The sequence below is a fragment of the Somniosus microcephalus genome, unplaced genomic scaffold, assembly GCF_052327205.1.
Source record: "Somniosus microcephalus isolate GS21.2 unplaced genomic scaffold, FLI_Smic_1.0 unresolved_chr4, whole genome shotgun sequence".
In the NCBI taxonomy this organism is placed as follows: Eukaryota; Metazoa; Chordata; class Chondrichthyes; order Squaliformes; family Somniosidae; genus Somniosus; species Somniosus microcephalus.
Genome location: NW_028225182.1, coordinates 49,016,627 through 49,024,022, shown reverse-complemented (window position 1 = coordinate 49,024,022; position 7,396 = coordinate 49,016,627).

The following is a 7,396-nucleotide window of genomic DNA, read 5'->3' as shown; positions in this document are numbered from 1 at the left end:
GAGGGAGCGCTGCACTGTCGGAGGGGCAGTACTGAGGGAGTGCTGCACTGTTGGAGGGGCAATACTGAGGGAGTGCCTCACTGTCGGAGGGGCAGTACTGAGGGAGCGCTGCACTGTTGGAGGGGCAGTACTGAGGGAGTGTTGCACTGTCGGAGGTGCTGTCTTTCAGATGAGGCGTTAAATCGAGGCGCCGTGTGCTCTCTCAGGTGGACATTAAGGATCCCATGTCACTATTTCGAAGAAGAGCAGGGGAGTTCTCCGCTGTGCCCCGGCCAATATTTATCCCTCAACCAACATCACTAAAACAGATGGTCTGGTCGTTATCACGTTGCTGTTTGTGGGAGCTTGCTGTGCGCAAGTTGTGCGTTTCCTACATTACAACAGCGACTACACTTCAAACAGTACTTCATTGGCTGTGAAGCGCTTTGGGACATCCTGGGGTCATGCAAGGCGCTGGAGAAATGCGAGTCTTTCATTTTTTATATTTAAAAACCCATCAATTAGATTCCAGCCTGTAACACACTCCCGGGTATCTGTTATTCTATATATAAACCCCCCGAACCCCTCGATTAGATTCCAGCCTGTAACTCACTCCCGGGTATCTGTTATTCTATATATAAACCCCCCGAACCCCTCGATTAGATTCCAGCCTGTAACTCACTCCCGGGTATGTTATTCTGTATATAAACCCCCCGAACCCCTCGATTAGATTCCAGCCTGTAACTCACTCCCGGGTATGTTATTCTATATATAAACCCCCGAACCCCTCGATTAGATTCCAGCCTGTAACACACTCCTGGGTATCTGTTATTCTATATATAAACCCCCCGAACCCCTCGATTAGATTCCAGCCTGTAACTCACTCCCGGGTATCTGTTATTCTGTACATAAACCCCCCGGACCCCTCGATTAGATTCCAGCCTGTAACTCACTCCCGGGTATCTGTTATTCTATATATAAACCCCCGAACCCCTCGATTAGATTCCAGCCTGTAACACACTCCCGGGTATCTGTTATTCTATATATAAACCCCCTGAACCCCTCGATTAGATTCCAGCCTGTAACTCACTCCCGGGTATCTGTTATTCTATATATAAACCCCCCGAACCCCTCGATTAGATTCCAGCCTGTAACTCACTCCCGGGTATCTGTTATTCTATATATAAACCCCCTGAACCCCCCGATTAGATTCCAGCCTGTAACTCACTCCCAGGTATCTGTTATTCTATATATAAACCCCCCGAACCCCTCGATTAGATTCCAGCCTGTAACTCACTCCCGGGTATCTGTAATTCTATATATAAACCCCTCGATTAGATTCCAGCCTGTAACTCACTCCCGGGTATCTGTTATTCTATATATAAACCCACTGAACCCCTTGATTAGATTCCAGCCTGTAACTCACTCCTGGGCATCTGTTATTCTATATGTAAACCCCCAACACCCCTCGATTAGATTCCAGCCTGTAACTCACTCCCGGGTATCCATTATTCTATATATAAACCCCCCGAATCCCTCGATTAGATTCCAGCCTGTAACTCACTCCCGGGTATGTTATTCTATATATAAACCCCCGAACCCCTCGATTAGATTCCAGCCTGTAACTCACTCCCGAGTATCTGTTATTCTATATATAAACCCCCCGAACCCCTCGATTAGATTCCAGCCTGTAGCTCACTCCCGGGTATCTGTTATTCTATATATAAACCCCCCGAACCCCTCGATTAGATTCCAGCCTGTAACTCACTCCCAGGTATCTGTTATTCTATATATAAACCCCCCGAACCCCTCGATTAGATTCCAGCCTGTAGCTCACTCCCGGGTATCTGTTATTCTATATATAAGCCCCCCCGAACCCCCCGATTAGATTCCAGCCTGTAACTCACTCCCAGGTATCTTTTATTCTATATATAAACCCCCCGAATTCCTCGATTAGATTCCAGCCTGTAGCTCACTCCCGGGTATCTGTTATTCTATATATAAACCCCCCGAACCCCCCGATTAGATTCCAGCCTGTAACTCACTCCCGGGTATCCGTTATTCTAAGAACATAAGAAATAGGAGCAGGAGTAGGCCAATCGGCCCCTCGAGCCTGCTCCACCATTCAATAAGATCATGGCTGATCTGATCCTAACCTCAAATCTACTATCACTCTACATCCCACCCGAACCCATGTGATCTCCTGGGAGAGGCGAGAAACCAGATAAAAAACCCAATGGCCAATTTGGGAGAAAAAATCTGGGAAATTCCTCTCCGACCCATCTAGGCGATCGAAACTCGTCCAGGAGATCACTGTCCCTATATTTTCTACAGTACTTACCTTCTGTAAAAGGTGATCTCCACCCCAGCCAGGAACAGGAATAGAACCATCTCCTGAAATCTAACACAGAATTAGAACACAAGAAGTAGGAGCAGAACCAGGCTACACGGCCCCTGGGCCCGCTCCGTTACCCACAGGGCCATGACCATTCCTAACCTAGTCTCATGTCCAATTTCCTGCCCGCTCCCCGTAACCCTTAATTCCCTTTACTTCTAAGAAACTATCTATTTCTGTTTTAAATTTATTTAATGATGTAGCTTCTACAGCTTTCTGGGGCAGCAAATTCCATAGACCTACCACCCTCTGAGTGAAGAAGCTTCTCCTCATCTCAGCTTTGAAAGAGCAGCCCCTTATTCTAAGATTATCAAGATTCAAGATTCAAGATTCAAGATTCTTTATTTGCCATATGTAACTTGTACAATGGAATGCATACTCCCCAATCACTCCCACAATAAAGCTGTGGGAGCTCACCGAGACACGTCAGCTATTTTTACAGCGCCGTGTTCAGAAAGTCAATTCTTTGGCATCCAGTGGCAGTGGGAGCACGATGTCCCTCAGCTGCTCCGTCCTCCCCACTGTTGTCGGCTTGGCTCCACGTGTGGTGGCCTGCTTCTCCCGCTCACCCTCTGGCCACCATTCCCGGCTCCCCTCCTCCCAGTCGGACTGCGAGTCGTCGAGTCTGCTGCTGCGTCCCGATGCGCTGCGCTCCTCCGCCCGACTCGCCCAACACATCCTCCGGTCGCCGCGGCCTCCACCTCACCGTCGCCAGCTCCACGGTCCGACGGCCCAGGCCTGCTTCTCCCGCTTCTGGTCCAGCCTCTGGCCGCCATGCTCAGCTCCCCTCCTCCCGGTCGGAATCCCTTCCCGCTGAGGAGCGGCCGGCCGACGTGCCCTAGCGGGTCGACGTGGCTGCTGCTGCTTGCCGCGCTGTGCTGCCTCCGCCCGACTCGCCGAACACCTCGCTCCGGTTGTGGGAGCGAGCGGCGAGAGCGGGCCGCCCAAAGCAGGGAGAGCGCGCTAGCACCGGACTGTCTCGGGCGCCATCTTGTGTCGCGGTTCTAGTTTCACGTGCTTGTTCTAGGTTCTTGTGCCCCCTAGTTCTAGTTTCACTCATCATTGGGAACATCCTCCCCGCATCCACCCGATCAAGCCCCTTCACAATCTTATATGTTTCAATAAGATCGCCTCTCATTCTTCTGAACTCCAATGAGTAGAGTCCCAATCTACTCAGCCTCTCCTCATATGACCACCCCCTCATCCCCGGGATTAACCGAGTGAACCTTCTTTGTACTGACTCGAGAGCAAGTATGTCTTTTCTTAAGTATGGACACCAAAACTGTATGCAGTATTCCAGGTGCGGTCTCACCAATACCTTGTACAACTGCAACAATACCTCCCTGTTTTTATATTCTATCCCCCTAGCAATAAAAGCCAACATTCCATTGGCCTTCATGATCACTTGCTGCACCTGCATACTAACTTTTTGAGTTTCGTGCAACAGGACCCCCAGATCCCTTTGTACTACAGTACTTTCCAGTTTCTTGCCATTAAGATAATAACTTGCTCTATGATTTTTCCTGCCAAAGTGCATAACCTCACACTTTCCAGTATTGTATTCCATCTGCCAAATCTCTGCCACTTACTTAGCCTGTCTATGTCCCTTTGCAGGTTTTTTATGTCCTCCTCACTCACTACTTTCCTTCCCATCTTTGTATCATCTGCAAACTTTGATATGTTACACTCGGTCCCCTCCTCCAAATTGTTAAATTAGATTGTAAAGAGTTGGGGACCCAGCACTGATCCCCGAACCCCTCGATTAGATTCCAGCCTGTAACTCACTCCCGGGTATCCGTTATTCGACATATAAATCCCCGAACCCCTCGATTAGATTCCAGCCTGTAACTCACTCCTGGGTATCTGTTATTCTATATAAACCCCCCGAACCCCTCGATTAGATTCCAGCCTGTAACTCACACCCGGGTATCCATTATTCTAAGAACATAAGAACATAAGAAATAGGAGCAGGAGTAGGCCAATCGGCCCCTCGAGCCTGCTCCACCATTCAATAAGATCATGGCTGATCTGATCCTAACCTCAAATCTACTATCACTCTACATCCCACCCGAACCCATGTGATCTCCCGGGAGAGGTGAAAAACCAGATAAAAAACCCAATGGCCAATTTGGGAGAAAAAATCTGGGAAATTCCTCTCCGACCCATCTAGGTGATCGAAACTCGTCCAGGAGATCACTCTGTCCCTATATTTTCTACAGTACTTACCTTCTGTAAAGGCGATCTCCACCCCAGCCAGGAACAGGAATAAAACCATCTCCTGAAATCCAACACAGAATTCGAACACAAGAAGTAGGAGCAAAACCAGGCTACACGGCCCCTGGGCCCGCTCCACTACCCACAGGGCCATGACCGTTCCGAACCTAGACTCATGTCCAATTTCCTGCCCGCTCCCCGTAACCCCTAATTCCCTTTACTTCAAAGAAACTGTCTATTTCTGTTTTAAATTTATTTAATGATGTAGCTTCCACAGCTTTCTGGGGCAGCAAATTCCACAAACTTACCACCCTCTGAGTGAAGAAGTTTCTCCTCATCTCAGTTTTGAAAGAGCAGCCCCTTATTCTAAGATTATGCCCCCTAGTTCTAGTTTCACCCATCATTGGGAACATCCTCACCGCATCCACCCGATCAAGCCCCTTCACAATCTTATATTTTCAATAAGATCGCCTCTCATTCTTCTGAACTCCAATGAGTAGAGTCCCAATCTACTCAACCTCTCATCATATGTCCACCTCCTCATCCCCGGAATTAACCGAGTGAACCTTCTTTGTACTGACTCGAGAGCAAGTATGTCTTTTCTTAAGTATGGACACCAAAACTGTATGCAGTATTCCAGGTGCGGTCTCACCAATACCTTGTACAACTGCAACAATACCTCCCTGTTTGTATATTCTATCCCCCTAGCAATAAAAGCCAACATTCCATTGGCCTTCTTGATCACTTGCTGCACCTGCATACTAACCTTTTGTGTTTCGTGCAACAGGACCCCCAGATCCCTTTGTACTTCAGTACTTTCCAGTTTCTTGCCATTAAGATAATAACTTGCTCTATGATTTTTCCTGCCAAAGTGCATAACCTCACACTTTCCAGTATTATATTCCATCTGCCAAATCTCTGCCCACTTACTTAGCCTGTCTATGTCCCTTTGCAGGATTTTTATGTCCTCCTCACTCATTACTTTCCTTCCCATCTTTGTATCATCTGCAAACTTTGATATGTTACACTCGGTCCCCTCCTCCAAATCGTTAATATAGATTGTAAAGAGTTGGGGACCCAGCACTGACCCCCGAACCCCTCGATTAGATTCCAGCCTGTAACTCACTCCCGGGTATCCGTTATTCTATATATAAATCCCCGAACCCCTCGATTAGATTCTAGCCTGTAACTCACTCCCGGGTATCCGTTATTCTATATATAAAACCCCCGAACCCCTCGATTAGATTCCAGCCTGTAACTCACTCCCGGGTATCTGTTATTCTATATATAAACCCCCCGATTAGATTCCAGCCTGTAACTCACTCCCGGGTATCTGTTATTCTAAAAATAACCCCCCCGAACCCCTCGATTAGATTCCAGCCTGTAACTCACTCCCGGGTATTTGTTATTCTATATATAAACCCCCCGAACCTCTCGATTAGATTCCAGCCTGTAACTCACTCCCGGGTATCTGTTATTCTATATATAAACCCCCCGAACCCCTCGATTAGATTCCAGCCTGTAACTCACTCCCGGGTATCCGTTATTCTATATATAAATCCCCGAACCCCTCGATTAGATTCTAGCCTGTAACTCACTCCCGGGTATCCGTTATTCTATATATAAAACCCCCGAACCCCTCGATTAGATTCCAGCCTGTAACTCACTCCCGGGTATCTGTTATTCTATATATAAACCCCCCGAACCCCTCGATTAGATTCCAGCCTGTAACTCACTCCCGGGTATCTGTTATTCTATATATAAACCCCCTGAACTCCTCGATTAGATTCCAGCCTGTAACTCACTCCCGGGTATCCGTTATTCTATATATAAACCCCCCGAACCCCTCGATTAGATTCCAGCCTGTAACTCACTCCCGGGTATCTGTTATTCTATATATAAACCCCCCTGAACCCCTCGATTAGATTCCAGCCTGTAACTCACTCCCGGGTATCTGTTATTCTATATATATAAACCCCCCGAACCCCTTGACTAGATTCCAGCCTGTAACTCACTCCCGGGTATCTGTTATTCTATATATAAACTTCCCGAACCCCTGGATTAGATTCCAGCCTGTAACTCACTCCTGGGTATCTGTTATTCTATATATAAACCCCCCGAACCTCTTGATTAGATTCCAGCCTGTAACTCACTCCCGGGTATCTGTTATCTATAAATAAACCCCCCAAACTTCTCAATTAGATTCCAGCCTGTAACTCACTCCCGAGTATCTGTTATTCTATATATAAACTTCCCAAACCCCTGGATTAGATTCCAGCCTGTAACTCACTCCCGAGTATCTGTTAATCTATATATAAACCCCCCGAACCCCTCGATTAGATTCCAGCCTGTAACTCACTCCTGGGTATCTGTTATTCTATATATAAACCCCCCGAACCCCTTGATTAGATTCCAGCCTGTAACTCACTCCCGGGTATCTGTTATTCTATATATAAACCCGCCGAACCCCTCGATTAGATTCCAGCCTGTAACTCCCGGGTATCTGTTATTCTATATATAAACCCGCCAAACCCCTCAATTAGATTCCAGCCTGTAACTCATTCCCGGGTATCTGTTATTCTATATATAAACCCCGCAAACTCCTTGATTAGATTCCAGCCTCTAACTCACTGCCGGGTAACGTAATAAAACTACTAGGCACTTGGTCTAAGCGTTAAACAAAGCTTTAATCAACTGTTGTACAACATGGAGGTCTAGTTGTGTCCTTCACTAGTTCCTGTTAAGAATGTCCTGCACAAGCTGGGCCCGTGCCCGAGTATTTATACTCTCCCTGGACAGCGCCACCCG